Source organism: Plecotus auritus (genome assembly GCF_963455305.1).
Source record: "Plecotus auritus genome assembly, chromosome: 7".
Taxonomy (NCBI): Eukaryota; Metazoa; Chordata; class Mammalia; order Chiroptera; family Vespertilionidae; genus Plecotus; species Plecotus auritus.
The window spans coordinates 72,432,911-72,449,179 of NC_137774.1; the positions used below are offsets into that span (position 1 = coordinate 72,432,911).

Genomic DNA, 16,269 nt, shown 5'->3' on the forward strand with positions numbered 1-16,269 from the left:
GGCCTGGGCGCGCAGCGAAGAGTGGTTCCGGAGGGCGTGAGGCGTTGCGAGGCCGGGTGCGGCCGTGCACCGTGCGGCGTGGTGTCCTAGGGCCCCGTGCCCACAAGGCTGGACGGTATTTGTAGCTGCTAGTGCAGTGGCGCCCGGCAAAGCCTATTAAAAGTTGAGAAGTTGGGGTGAGTTCAGGACAACGCCAGTTTTAAGTTGAAGTTTGGGTCCACCACTGTTCACAGGAAATGTTTGCCGATTCAGTGGCGGCCCTCAGAGCGCACCTGCCTGAGGAACCGACGAGTAAACGGAGGGAGGGGGATTGGGAGACCCACCAAATGAGGCCTGCTGGGGCGGGAGAGCTTCCTTCCAGGAGGTGGTAGCAAACAGGTGGAGGCCTGGAGGCCAGTGGGCGTTAGCTGGAGAGTCATCCTGTGCGTGCTGAAGCTGAGGTGATACGGTCTCCATCCTGGCTGGAGGGGTTTGCCATGGGCCGAAATTTGAAGAAGTTCATAAATCCCATTAAGGGTTTGAACTTCAACCTGGGTCAGTGGAAGCCATTGAAGATTCTGTTTTTAAAGGACGTTCTAGTCGCAGTGTGAAAATTAGGAGGCTGCTATAATCTAGGTGAGAAATGAGGATGGCCTGAATTAGCATTTGAAGTGGAGAGAATGGAGAAATATATTAAAACGTTTGAATTGTCATGACCTAATTATTTGTTACAATTTAGGTTTTGGCCCGAGCACCTGAGTAGAATGTGGTCCCAACCACTGAAATAATGGAATACAGGAAGAGTAGGTTTGGAGGGAAGAGAATAATACATAGAGGTTTTTAAAATACGTATATATAACAATAAAGATAAATAAATATATATAATTCACATATAGAATTAACCCTTTTAAAGTGTATGATTCAGTGGTTTTTAGAACGTTTACAAGGTTGTGCAACCGTCATCACTGTCTTAATTCCAGAACATTTTATAACCCCAAATAGAAATCTTTGTACCATTAACAGTCACTCCCCAGCCCCCTTACTTCATCCCCTAGTAATGACAAATGTGTTCTATTTCTATGGATTTGCCTATTCTGTACATTTTACACAAAAGGATTCATACAATATGTGGCCTTTTCTGTCTGGCTTTTACTTAACATCCTGTTCATGTAGCATGAATCAGTTCATTTCTCTTAATGGCTAGATAATATTCCCTTGTATGGATATACCACATTTTGTTTATTACCAGTTGATGGACATTTGGGCTCTTTCTGCTTTTTGGCTCTTATAAATAATGCTGCTGTGAACATTCATGTACAAGTTGTGTGTGTGTGTGTGTGTGTGTGTGTGTGTGTTTTTTGTTGTTGTTAATACTCACCCAAGGATATTTTTTTCCATTGATTTTTAGAGAGAGTGGGAGGGGGAGAGACAGAGAGAGAAACATTGATGTGAGAGAACACATCAACTGGTTGCCTCCAGCAAGTGCCCTGACTGGGGCTGGAGATCGAGCCTGCAACTGAGGTACATGCCCTTGGCCAGAATCTAACCCACAACCCTTCAGTCCACAGGCCAACACTCTAATCCAGCCGTGGCCAAACTACGGCCCGCGGGCCGGATCCGGCTGTTCTATCCGGTTCTCTTGCTCTCCCCTCCACTCCTTTACTTTGAATTTATATTAGTTCACACAAACACTCCATCCATGCTTTTGTTCCGGCCCTCCGGTCCAGTTTAAGAACCCATTGTGGCCCTCGAGTCAAAAAGTTTGCCCACCCCTGCTAAGAGTCTAATCACTTAGCAACACCGGCCAGGGCAAGTTGTATTTTTAGTTCTCTTATATATATACCTATGAGAGCAATTGTTGGGCCATACTACATTTTGGTCCTGAGTGCTGAGTGTCAGATGCTAATAGAACTTCCAAGAGCTTTTTCTGTATGAAGGAGTTTAGGAGTTGTTACTTGGTTTTGGAAACCTAAGTTAATTTGTAGTATGATTTCCAAATGGATGAGTAAAGTAGACAGCACAAGAGTGGTAGGCAGCACAGAGGAATGGGTGGGGTAGGGTGTCTCATTTGTACTGGTGAGATTTTAATTTATAGAGGTGACTAGGTGACAACAACGCTATTACTAATCCTCACTAGAGGATATTTTTTCCATTGCTTTTCAGAGAGAATGGAAGTGGGGGAGAGAGAGAGAGAGAAACATTGATGTGAGAGAGACACATCGACTGGTTGCCTCCTGCATGCGCCCTGACCAGGGACAGGGAGCAAACCCACAATCTAGGTACAAGCCCTTGACTGAGAATCGAACCTGCGATCCTTTGGTTCCCAGGCCAATGCTCTAACCACTTAACAACACCAGCCAGGGCGAGACCAACGCCACTGAAAGAAAAATGTATTCTATTTCTGGAGAGAAGAGGCATGCCACACCACAGGAAGATTTTGGCCAGAAGGCAGAAGCAGGAGTGAGGGGAAAGTTTAGGTCAGAGCCTTTGTTCCATAAGAAAGGCAAGACAGGGCAGGGTAAACCTTTAAGGACTAGCTAGTTTAAATAATTTTGGCAGGCTTTGGGCAGTAGGAATGGTCTCTAGTTGCCTGGTACCTGGCCCTGGGATGATTTAAGGCAGGCTTTGTCTGTGAGAGTTAAAGGAGCTGATTGCATATAAGAGGCTTCTGCCAAGTAAGTTGATTACTATCTTTAGGAATTAGCCCTGGAAAGAGCATTCTCCCCACCAGCAAGATTTTAAAATTTCATAAAATACAGAAAACAAATTTTAAGACATGATTAATGCACAGGAACATGGCTGGGATAATGTGAAGGACTGTTGTAAAGGTGGCACTTATTTTTCTCCAGTCAAATTGAAAATGAGGGGCCTGAGTCTAATTTAGGACTTAAATCTCTTAGAGGCCAGGGAGGAAAACCTTCCCTTCTCTCCCAATATGGCCATACAGTATTTTAAGCGAAATGAGTTAGCTGAAGTGTAGAGAAGGGAGTTTCTTAAACCTGAGATGCTCAACAGAATTACTTATGAAATATTTTAAACTTGAAATGCTTGGGTACTACCCTTATACCTGCTGAATAAATCTTGGGCAGAGTTTCTGACCTGTGTCTTTTGAAAGTTTTACAGATGATTTTGATGGCCTCTAGATTAGAGACTGATGGGTCACTACATTTACCCAGTACCTACTGAACAAATCCTGTAGGCTGAGTATAACAGAGATGCCAAAAACTGAGTGAGGGGTAATTACAAATTAGAGTTAGACATGATTCCTCCCTTCAGGGAACAAAGTTCTGGGACAGCTTTCTCTTTGGGCCAAAGTGAACCATGAGAGCCCCCTTGACCTGGACCTTCTTGTGATTTATCTCCAGCAGAAGCTCTGAGGTTCACATTCTTCCACTAGAACTAAGCTGAAGGACAATGTCCAGAAACAATGTTTTAGGTACATGTTATTTCAATGGGAATACTACATGTTCCCTGCCAGCATTTGTGGCAGAACTGCACTGCCAAAACACATAAGCCAGGAACATGAAGGAACATTTACTATATTAAAAGGTCAGGATTGTCCTTGTTTGATAAACCTTCCAAGGTTTAACAGGAAGAGAAAATGAATGTAGAAGTTTGTGGAAAAATTAAGACACAATGTAGTCTAAGTAGAGGCTCTGTTTCCACACCCGTAGGAATAGATCATTTTTAGGTACAGGGGAAACAGGCAAAGGTTGAATATGCTATGATTACCATTTTCTCACCCCCCTGGAATATTTTTGGAAACTTTTTGAATATTCCACGGAGTTAATGTTTTAAACAGTTATGTGGAAGAAGTGAAAGGCCCTTGTCCCAGTTCTGTGGTTTGGTTATAAATCACAAAACCAAAACCTGCCTTAGCTCCCTCTCATTTATTTTGGCAAGTGTTGGGTAGTGAGCAGATTGAACAAGGGAAAAATTGTCTTCCCACTGCTTTGGTCATATAAACTTTTATTTACTGTTGTATAATACTGTTCCCTACACTGCCAAAATTTAAAATCAGGAGGGGAGATAACTTTTACATGTCTAAGTGGACAGAAGTCACTCTAGGTTATGTTGCTGTTCTGTCTACCACTGCCACCTTTTGTGTCAGTTCTGTTGATAGATGGGTGTAAGGGGAGATTCCGTGCAGATGTACTGGCCTCAACTGTAGAAAAGCATTTTCCCTAATAAAGTTGATAATGTCACTCATAGTGTGTCATCTTCCATTTAATATTAAGATGGCAGTACTCTCCTAAGTGACCTACAGATTGAGTGTAATCCCTGTCAAAATTCCAATAGCTGTTTTTTGGTGTCTAGATCTGTTACTTCATTGGAGATTGCATAACAATGATATTCTAATTATAATTTTGTTCTCAAATATTACTGGAATAATTTTATAAGACCAGTCTTCCCCTCTCTACTATTAAGTTACTGTGTTGTACAGGTCATATAGGAAAGGCAGGATAAATCTTTCCTTTGTTCAGTTTTCAAAGTAATGAATTGGTTCTCTGTCATCCCCAGAAGGTGACCAGTTAGTTTTCTTTTTAAAACATCATGATTGGGCCCAGCTGGCATGGCTCAGTGGTTGAGCATCTACCTATGAACCAGGAGGTCATGGTTCAATTCCTGGTAAGGGCACATGCCCAGGTTGTGGACTCGATCCCCAGTAGGGGGTGTGCAGGAGGCAGCCGATCAATGCTTCTCTCTCACTGATGTTTCTATCTCCTCCCTCTCCCTTCTTCTCTGAAATCAATAAAAACATATTTAACAAACAAACAAAAACATCATGATCAGCACACCTGCACCTTTTCTTTCCCCTTCTCTTCCCCCGAGGGTCGTTGCCTTTGCCTTTCTCTCTCCTAAGCTCCAAGAGCCCTTCTTTTGTGTGTATAACTTGTTTCCTGAGCCTACGCAGCCCAGTTGGCTCACTTCTACTACTCATAACTTTCTAATAAACTTTCTCTTATAATTTGAAAAAAAAAGTGCATCATTATCAATTCATGGATTTAAATTCATTGATGGTTTTCAATTCATTGAAGTTACTATCCTTATTGAAGCTCAAATTATCCCATCTTTAGCCAGTGGGAGCCTCTTTAACTTGGCTCCTGATTTCTTTTGACACAGTCCTGGTAGTCATTGGTTGCTTCCCTGATATCTGGTGTAGGGGAGACACACTTTTACCTTTACCCTCTTAGGGTTCTTTTTGTTTGGGTCAGATCTACAAGAGAAAAGCATACACATTTATTTAATGCAAATTTTATGTGACACAGGAACCTTCATAAGGAATGAAGACTCAAAGAAATTACAAAATTTACTTGCTGTTATATTAGGTTAAACAGAGAGAGGCAATTGTGGAAAGTGACTAAACTGTAGGGAAAGGCTATGAAAGAAGAATTATTTTTAACAAGGTCTGTTTATATAGCATGTTCTCAGTCTCAGCTTCTTCTTGATGTTGAGAATGTTACTTCTGATATTGGGAGGACATCTCTCATATGAGAATTTCATCTGCTTTTGAAAAAAAGAAGGAGCAGAATGTTTTTCTTTTTTTAAAACATTCTTATTGATTTCAGAGAGAAAGCAGAGGGAGAGAGATAGAAACAGCAATGATGAGAGAGAATCATTGATCAACTGCCTCCTGCACGCCCCTTTCTGGGGATCGAGCCCGCAACCTGGGCATGTGCCCCTGACTGGAATTGAACCTGGGGACTCTTTAGTCTGCAGGCCCAGCTCTATCCACCGAGGGCCAGAATGTTTTCTTGTACTTGCTGTTTTCAGCTGCCTTTAACACAAATCATCAGTATGCTAAAGCTGCTTATTTTGGAGCTGCAACATTCTTTACTCCTCCACTGGTATGTCATAATGTTTAGGACTCATACATTTCCTGACCTCAAACTTGGAATCAGGTATTTCTCCAAGAAACCTTGGTTTCTTTTCATGGGAAATGGTCATTCAAAACTATAATCTTGGTGCTAGAAATGCTCATTGCTTCCAAGCCTTTTCAGTGATCAGAGCTCGTGTGTGTGTAGATATAGATACATATCTATCTATCTATCTATCTATCTATCTATCTATCTTTTAGATAAAATACCTTGTGAGTTCATACTGTTTCTATTTAAGTTCAGGGTTTTTATTTGTTGACTTCTATATGACACAGGGTTCCATATTAAGAATACTGATTTTCAAGGACACAGGGGAAGATAGAAAGAAAAGACAATATTCCAGAATTGCTCATTTATTTTATCCCATATTACACAAACAACAGTCTATACATAAAATTCTGTCACAACTGGTTATGGCTATTGAAAACATTAAAAAAATTTTGCATATGCTATTTCCAACCTCTCACTTTTTAAAATATTTTTATTATTTTTTCTCATTTATTTTATTTTATTTTTTTTAATATATTTTATTGATTTTCACAGAGAGGAAAGGAGAGGGATAGAGAGTTAGAAACATCGATGAGAGAAAAACATCGATCAGCTGCCTCTTGCACACCCCCTACTGGGGATGTGCCCGCAACCAAGGTACATGCCCTTGACCAGAATCGAACCTGGGACCCTTCAGTCCGCAGGCCGACGCTCTATCCACTGTGCCAAACCAGTTTGGGCTTTCCTCACTTTTTTTATAGTGTAATGTGTCTACATTGTCAGATCATGCAGCTATTACATAATATTATCTCTTTTAAACCTAATTTAATCTTAGTTTAACTCACCATCATTTCCTTATGTTGATGTTTTCTAGTCACTCTAGATCAGGGGTGGGCAAACTTTTTGACTCGAGGGCCACAATGGGTTCTTAAACTGGACCGGAGGGCCGGAACAAAAGCATGGATGGAGTGTTTGTGTGAACTAATATAAATTCAAAGTAAAGGAGCGGAGGGGAGAGCAAGAGAACACTCCGCTCTTTCGGCTCCGCGGGCCGGATAGAACAGCCAAACGGGCCGGATTCGGCCCGCGGGCCGTAGTTTGCCCACGGCTGCAGATCATTCTCTAGTACATTCTTTATTTAGCACTCATGAGAACAATATTCCTTGAGTTCTTGCATGGCAGTAACAGTTGGTGCTATATATACTTGAAGATCGTTGGTTTTGCTGAATAGAAAATTCTTGGATCTCATTTTCTACCCCCTTGAATATTTTAAATCTATGACTCCCATTTTCTTCTGGCACAGTGTCACTGTCAAAAAGTCTGTTGAAAATGTATTATTTAAAAATATTTATTTTCCTTTTTAATAATATACTCATTTTTAATTTTTAGCATTTATTCTAGTTCTAGCTTTGGCTTTCGTTTTCTTCTCCAGAAATTCCATTATCTGTATGCTGTATTTTCTTTGCCTGTCTTCAACATTTGTCACTTTCTCTCAGATTGTTTTTATCTTTCTTCATTTTTTTTCATTAAAGTATTTTTTCATCTGCTAGTTCTCGTAAAGTTATATTTAAGTGTTTATTTGCTCCCATGGTTCTTCTACTTTAGTGTCTATTTTTTAATTTTTTTTCTTTCTAATTTTTAAATTGTACAATTTCTGAATTTTTAAAATTCTGAGTTATAATATTTTTTCATGTCTTGTATAAGTCTTAATATTTTTAAGTTTGTTTTTAAGTAGTACATTGCAGGTTTTTTTGTTCTTATTTTTGTTGTTGTTGTTCATCCTCACCCGAGGATATTTTTTCCATTGATTTTTAGGGAGAATGGGAGGGAGAGAGGGAGGAAGAGAGAAGAAGGGAAAGAGAGAGAGAACATCAATGTGAGATTGACACATCGATGGTTGCCTCCCCCACACCTTGACCTGGGCCACAATTGAACCTGCAACTCAGGTATGTGCCCTTGATAGGAATTGAACCCATGACCCATGTGTGGTGTTTTTAATCAGGAGGGATATCTGGATATCAGCCCCACACCAGACCTCTTAGCCTAGGCTTCCAGTGCTGGGAAGAAAAGTCCCCATAACTTCAGGCTATAAAAACCAGTGGGGATTGAGGATGAGAAAAATGGAGGCTGCTGGGGTCCCAGGCAATTTCTCTTAAAGGTCCCATGCACGGACTTACTCAGACTTGCTCCCTCTGAGCTCCAGTGCTAGGGCAGCAATTTGAAAGGAACCAGGGACATACAGGAAGGAATAAATTTGGCATCAGGACAAGAGCTGGGCCAGGGACACAGCTTTCTCCAGACAGAAGTGCCAGCAGAAGCCATTGTTCCTTTCCTGAGCCTTCCCCATCACAGTGCTGACAGGCAGGTGCCATATCTGAACCTCTTTCAAACTGTCTCACACTGTTTATCCTGCCCTGGTGATTTACTGAGACCCTGCCCCACCCAACCTATGGGCTCTTCCAAGCCATTTCTGGTGCTTTGCCATACAACTGGCCTTTCTTGCCTTATGCTTCGGACTTTACTAAAATCTCTTAAACAAGCAGCCACTGACCTCAGCATGCTCTGTACCTCTTGTTAAGTGGCCCCAGGCCCAGCACTAGCATCAGGCCACCTTGGTTCACAGATTTGCCTCTCCTGGGCACCTCCAAGCCTATCACAGGTAGCAAGGCATGTGCAGATAGCTCAGTAGCTCCTACCAGGTGGCCCCAAGCAGGGCACAGACAGTAGCTGACTTTGCATCTGCCAGGAGGCCCCAAAACCAATACACCCAGTGAAGAGCTTCAGGCCACACCAGATTACAGCCCTACCACCTCCATGAGCGACACACTCAAGGAACATACTTTGTGATCACCAAAGCCCCTCTGAAGCAAGTCTGCTCCATAGGGTGAATACCTGAACAACAGCTCTTTTCCTGTAGTCACAGCTGGTCCTCACAGCTCATTGGCCTTGGGATCACTCCTTCCAAGTGATGCCAACAGCAATCAAGGCTCAACTACAACTACAACTACAACAGCCCACATAGGGGCACACCTGGAGTTCCCAGCTCAGGTGACTGGGGAGGCTGCAGCACTGGGTCCTACAGGACATCTACTACACAAAATTACTCTACCAAATCTTGGAGACAGCAGCTCTACCTAATACATAGACACAAACACAGGGAAGCAGCCAAAATGTGGAGACAAAGAAACATGTTACAAATGAAAGAACAAGAGAAATCTTCAGAAAAAGAACTAAACGAAATGGAAGCAAGCAAACTACCAGATACAGAGTTCAAAACAATGGTTATAAGGATGCTCAAGGAAATTATTGAGAACTTCAAGGGACTTAGAACTTTGAACAGCATGAAAAAGGACTTGGGAACCATAAAAAAAGAACCAGTCAGAAATGAAGGATACACTAGCTGAAATGAATAATTTACAGGTAATCAATAGTAGAATAGAGGAGACTAAGAATCAAATCCGTAATTTGAAATATGAGGAAGCAAAAAACTCCCAATCAAAACAGCAAAAAGAAAAAAAAATGAGGATAATATAAGAAGCTTCTGGGACAACTTCAAGTGTACCAACATTCGCAACATGGGGTTGCCAGAAGGGTAAGTGAGGGAGCAAGAAATTGAAAACCTATTTGAAAAAATGACAAAAACTTCCCTTGCCTGATGAAAGAAATAGATATACAAGTACAGGAAGCACAGAGAGTGTTCCAAACGTGAATCCAAAGAGGCCCACACCAAGACACATCATAATTAAAATGTCAAAGGATAAAGACAGAATCTTTTTTTTAATTTAATAAATCTTTATTGTTCAGATTATTACAATTGTTTCTCCTTTTTCCCCCCATAGCTCCCCTCCACCCGGTTCCCACCCCACCCTCTGCCCTTACCTCCCCCACCGACTGTCCTCATCCATAGGTGTACGATTTTTGTCCAGTCTCTTCCTGCACCCCCCATACCCTTTCCCCCTGAGAATTATCAGTACACTCCCTTTCTATGCCCCTAATTCTATTATATTCACCAGTTTATTTTGTTCCTCAGATTTTTAATTCACTTGATTTTTAGGTTCACTTGTTGATATGTATTTGTTGTTCATAATTTTTATCTTTACTTTTTTCTTCTTCCTCTTCCTAAAGAATACCTTTCAGCATTTCATATGATACTGGTTTGGCGGTGATGAACTCCTTTAGCTTTTTCTTATCTGTGAAGCTCTTTATCTGACCTTCAATTCTGAATGATAACTTTGCTGGGTAGGGTAATCTTGGTTGTAGGTTCTTGCTTTTCATCACTTTAAATATTTCTTGCCACTCCCGTCTGGCCTGCATAGTTTCTGTTGAGAAATCAGCTGACAGTCGTATGGGTGCTCCCTTGTAGGTAACTAACTGTTTTTCTCTTTCTGCTTTTAATATTCTCTCTTTGTCTTTTGCTCTTGGCATTTTAATTATGATGTGTCTTGGTGTGGTCCTCTTTGGATTCCTCTTGTTTGGGGTTCTGTGCACTTCCTGGACTTGTAAGTCTATTTCTTTCACCATGTGGGGGAAGTTTTCGGTCATTATTTCTTCAAATAGGTTTTCAGTATCTTGCTCTCTCTCTTCTTCGGGCACCCCCATAATTCTGATGTTGGTACGCTTGAGGTTTTCCCAGAGGCTTCTTACACTATCTTCAACTATTTGGATTCTTTTTTCTTTTTGCTTTTACAGTTGAGTGTTTTTTGCTTCTTTGTTTTTCAAATCTTTGACTTGATTCTTGCGTTCCTCTAGTCTGCTGTTGGGTCTCTGTATAATATTTTTTATTTCAGTCAGTGTATGTTTAATTTCTAGTTGGTCCTTTTTCATATCCTCGAGGGTCTTGCTAAATTTATCGGCCTTTTCTAGGATATTCTTGAAAAGCCTTATAACCGTGGTTTTGAATTCTATATCCAGTCGTTTGTTTTCCTCCATTTCTTTCATTTGTGATCTGTTTCTTTGATGCCGCATTTTCGCTGCTTCCCTGAGTTGGTTGGGTGTCTTTGTGTGCTACGTTTCCTCTATGGCCCAGTGGGTCAGCCTCCCCAGTTAACCTGAGGTGGACACTCTTGGTGCACCCCTTTGTGGACTGTGTGTACAGCCTTGTTGTAGTTAAGTCTTGATTGTTGTTGGTATCACTGGGAGGAATAGACCTCCAGGCCAGTTGGCTGTGAGGATCAGCTGTGTCTACGCTGGGAGAAGTTCGGTGCTGGAGAAAAATTGCAAAATTGCAAAGGCCTCTGTGCTCAGCTTGGAAGGGGCGGAGTCTCAGGGTGGAGCAGACAGTCTTGGCTTCCCGTCAGCCCTGCCCTTGCGCACGCGCCTCCAGAATTCTGCCTTCCGCAACTCCCCTGAGTTTCCGCCTGACAGTCCAGATTCCCCCTGTAAGAGCGTGGGTCCCCAGGGGCTTGCCCAGAACTGGGGTTCAGTGCAGTTCGAACTAGGGTTCAGTGCAGTCAGGAGCTTCCGACTCCCTTCCGCTAGGGAATGCCTGCAGCAACTGCCACATTCAGCTTTCTCTGCGAGTACTCGCGTGCGCGCACACGCCTCCAGACCCGCCGTGGCTCCCCCGGGTCTCCGAGTCTCTGAGTCTCCATGTGCCTTTCTCTCTACCTGACAGTCCAGACTCCCCCTGTATGAGCCTGGGTCCATGGGGTTTTGCCCGGAACTGGGTTTCAGTGCAGTCGGAACTGGGGTTCAGTGCAGTTGGGGGCTTTCTTTTCCCTCCCACCAGAGAAAGTCAGCCAGGCACTCAGTCGCCCTTCCTCTCTGCGCGCGTCTCCGTACCTCAACCCTCCTTTGCCGCTCCTCTGATTCTCCGTGAGCTTTCCTCTTTCCTTCTAGTTGTAGAATTTCCACTCAGCCAGCCTTCCTGTGGTTCTGGATGATGTCTGTTCTGTCTTTCAGTTGTAGTTTTGAAATTGTTGTGCGAGGCAGCAGTTTAGGTGCTTACCTATGCCGCCATCTTGGTTTCTCAGCATGCATTGGTTTTAAAGCCAGAAGAAAATAAATGGTGCCCCTGGATCCACCTCAGAAGAGGAAAGAATGGAAAGGGCTTCTGCAGAACTAACAGCCTCGCTGTGGGCCTCCTGGCTGGGTTCCCACAGCATGTAATCTCTTAGGTCACAAGCCGATGGCAGCTCCAGAGTGTTGCTCTCCTCTGACTGGCTGTCTGGAGTGGCTTGCGGAGTTGCCATAGTCCATCAGGCAGCAGCGGCAAGTTCCAGAGAGAATCTTTAAAGCAGCAAGAGGAAAGCAGTTTGTTACCTATAAGGGAGCTCCCATAAGACTGTCAGTTGATTTCTCAACAGAAACTTTTCAGGCCAGAAAGGATTGGCAAGAAATATTCAAAGTGATGAAAAACAAGGACCTACAACCAAGTTTACCTAGCAAAGCTATCATTTAGAATTGAAGGTCAGATAAAGAGCTTCCCAAACAAGAAAAAGCTAAAGGAGTTCATCACCACCAAACCGATATTTTAAAAAATGTTGAAGTGTCATCTTTAAGAAAAAGAACCCAGCAATTTCTTCTCAGGGGTGGGCCCTTCTTGGACAGAAGTCTGATCAGGTTTGATGTTTCATAGAGGCTAGAACCCTCTAGGTCTTTCTCCTGGCCCATTGTACATACTTGCTTTTAGGATGGGCAGAATCCTTCTCAGTTTCAGTAGCTGTCCTCAAAATGACTCAAGTGCTTTCAAATGAATATCCATTGGTTACTTTGGATTTTCATTTCAAGTCTGTCAAGACATCCTGTTCTTTCCTCTACATTCTCTCACATAGGCACTGATAACACACAAGTGTTATGGCTACATACTTACCTACATTGTCCTCCTATATTGTAGATGTACAAAATAAATCTACCTGCATTCTTGGGTCTTTTGGGGTCTTACAGATATTTTGTCATCCAGTTTTGTTGTAAATGTTATTTCATGAGCATTTGTTTTTGAAATCTATTTGCTCTTTTATGTGGGGATTTGGGAAGATCCAGATTTTATGCTTACACTACAGCCATCTTCAAAGCCCATATATTGAATTTATTTAAATTAATTTTTATTGATTTGAGGGAGAGAGAGAGAGAAACATCCATGTGAGAGAGAAACATCAATCAGTTGCCTCCCACACTCACCCAACCAGAGATCAAACCCACAATCTGGGCATGTGCCCTGACTGGGAATCCAACTGATGACCTTTTGGTGCATGGAACAACACTCAGCCAACTGAGTCACACTGGCCTGGGCCCATATATTGATCTTTAAATACACTGCTGATTCAAGTTGCACATGTAATTTATAAAATATGTTTTGCATCTATGTTCACTGAGTTTGGCCAATAGTTTTTTATTTTCTATTTATTAACTTGATTTCAGTGTTGTAACTTTGTAGAATTATTTGTATAGTTTTTTTATAATTTCTGTACTCTATCAGTTTACATAATGTTTCATAGAACTTTCTCATTAAAACCACCCCAGTTTGAAATCTCTTTAAAGTAGATCTTTAACTACTATTTTCATTTTATATATAGTAATTGGTCTGGTTAGCCTTTCTAAATCTTCTAGAGGCATTTAGTATTCACCTCCACCTGCCAATAATTGGGCTGCCTCTCTGCATTCAGATCTTCTAACAGTGCTCCTTCATCCTCCAAAGTGAAATCTGGTTCTCTTTACTCTATGCACCCTGCTCACAGGATTCTAATCATTCCATTTATATTCATCACATTGAACTGTTTTTGCCTTACCCCAAATACATTTAGCTTTGACTTTATGTAATAGAAATGATTGCTCATTTTTATTTTATTTTTTTAAAATCTTTATTTAGATTATTACAATTATTTCTCCTTTTTCCCCCCATAGCTCCCCTCCACCCAGTTCACACCCCACCTTCTGCCCTTACCTCCCCGCCACTGTCCTCATCCATAGGTGTATGATTTTTGTCCAGTCTCTTCATGAACCCCCCCATACCCCTTTCCCCCTGAGAATTATCAGTCCACTCCCTTTCTATGCCCCTGATTCTATTATATTCACCAGATTATTCTGTTCCTCAGGTTTATAATTCACTTGATTTTTACGTTCACTTGTTGGTAGATATGTATTTGTTGTTCATAATTTTTATCTTTACTATTTTCTTCTTCCTCTTCTTTAAGAATACCTTTCAGCATTTCATATAATACTGGTTTGGTGGTGATGAACTCCTTCAGCTTTTTCTTATCTGTGAAGCTCTTTATCTGCCCTTCAATTCTGAATGATAGCTTTGCTGGGTAGAGTAATCTTGGTTGTAGGTTCTTGCTATTCATCACTTTAAAAATTTCTTGCCACTCCCATCTGGCCTGCATAGTTTCTGTTGAGAAATCAGCTGACAGTCGTATGGGTGCTCCCTTGTAGGTAACTAATTGTTTTTCTCTTGCTGCTTTTAATATTCTCTCTTTGTCTTTTGCTCTTGGCATTTTAATTATGATGTGTCTTGGTGTGGTCCTCTTTGGATTCCTCTTGTTTGGGGTTCTGTGCGCTTCCTGGACTTGTAAGTCTATTTCTTTCACCATGTGGGGGAAGTTTTCGGTCATTATTTCTTCAAATAGGTTTTCAGTATCTTGCTCTCTCTCTTCTTTTGGCACCCCCATAATTCTGATGTTGGTGTGCTTGAAGTTGTCCCAGAGTCTTCTTACACTATCTTCAACTTTTTGGATTTTTTTTTGCTTTTTGCTTTTTTGGTTGAGTGTTTTTTGCTTCTTTGTATTTCAATTCTTTGACTTGATTTTTGTGTTCCTCTTGTCTGTTTTTGGGTCTCTGTATAATATTTTTTATTTCAGTCAGTGTATGTTTAATTTCTAGTTGGTCCTTTTTCATATCTTTGAGGGTCTCGTTATATTTATCGGCCTTTTCTAGGATATTCTTAAAAAGCCTTATAACCGTGGTTTTGAATTCTATATCCAGTCGTTTGTTTTCCTCCATTTCTTTCGTTTGTGATCTGTTTCTTTGACGCCGCATTTTCATTGATTCCCTGAGTTGGTAAGGTAGATTTGTGTGCTAGGTTTCCAATATGGCCCAGTGGGTCAGCCTCCCCAGTTAACCTGAGGTGGACACTCTTGGTGCACCCCTTTGTGGACTGTGTGTACAGCCTTGTTGTAATTAAGTCTTGATTGTTGTTGGTATCACTGGGAAGAATTGACATCCAGGCCAGTTGTCTGTAAGGATCAGCTGTGTGTATGCTGGGAGAAGTTTGGTGCTGGAGACAGCCTTATAGGGTTAGACTTGCCAAATTGCAATAGCCTCTGTGCTCAGCTTGGATGGGGTGGAGTCTCAGTCTTGGCTTCCCGTCAGCCTTGCCCTTGTGCGCACGTGCGCGCCTTCAGACCTCTGCCTTCCCGGCTCCCGAGTCTCCGCCCGAGAATCCAGACTCCCCCCACAAGAGCGTGGGTCCCCAGGGGCTTGCCTGGAACTGGGGTTCACTGCAGTCAGAACTGGGGCTCAGTGCAGTCAGGAGCCTCCAACTCCCTTCCACTAGGGAAAGCCTGTGGCAACCTCCGCAGCCTTTGTGCGCACTGGCACGCGCGTGCCTTCAGACTTCTGCCTTTCCCAGCTCCCGAGTCTCCGCCCGAGAGTCCAGACTCCCCCCACAAGAGCGTGGGTCCCCAGGGGCTCGCCCGGAACTGGGGTTCAGTGCAGTCAGAACTGGGGTTCAGTGCGGTTGGGGGCTTCCTTCCCCCTTCCGCCAGAGAAAGTCAGCCAGGCTCTCAGCCGCCCTTCCTCTCTGCGCGCACAAAGACCCTTTGCCGTACCTGCAATTCTCTGTGAGCTTTTCTCTTTCCTTCTAGTTGTAGAATTTTCACTCAGCCAGCTTTCCTGTGGTTCTGGATGGTGTCCATTCTGTCTTTTAGTTGTAGTTTTGAAATTGTTGTGCGAGGCAGCAGTTTAGGTGCTTACCTATGCCGCCATCTTGGTTTCTCTAGAAATATTTTCTGATTGCTCATTTTTAAATGCTTTTATTTTCCTAATTGTCTTGTGGGAGAGTAGAACTTGCTTTGTACAGAGGCTAGCATTATCCACAGTTTATTGTTTCATACATACCTTGGGATGATGATATGTAGTGATGGGAGGGAAGGTAGCAGCAGGGGAGGAACAGTTACCCAGCGACCTCCTGCACACAGTCATCTAGCAGAGCCTCATGCTGCACCACTTTGTGATTGTGATGAGTGGCTGTGTGCCTGGGCTGGCTGGGTATGAGCCCAGGGTAGTTCCAGGCCTCAGTTCCACCCTAAGCCTGTGTAGGTAGTACCTACGGTGTGTGTGTGTGTGTGTGTGTGTGTGTGTGTGTGTGTGTGTGTACACGCGTGCTATTATAAACAACACTGCAGTGAACATCCTTATATCTGCCTCCTTGCTCACATGGGCCAGTGGAATTGCTACCCCTTCATGGACTGTTAACACTTGCTCAGAG

General features: G+C 42.6%; 1 protein-coding gene across 4 annotated transcripts in view; it reads left to right on the forward strand.

Moving 5' to 3' along the window:
• Positions 1–9: 9 nt before the first annotated feature.
• DNASE1 (deoxyribonuclease 1) overlaps positions 10–16,269 on the forward strand; it is a 71,204-nt gene continuing 54,944 nt past the window's right edge. For 2 of the 4 annotated variants that reach the window (XM_080679908.1, XM_080679905.1), the window contains exon 1: positions 10–176. The gene's annotated coding sequence lies outside the window, so the exon portion shown is untranslated. The remainder of the gene's footprint in view (positions 177–16,269) is intronic. The other 2 variants (XM_080679906.1, XM_080679907.1) reach the window with 1 other exon arrangement.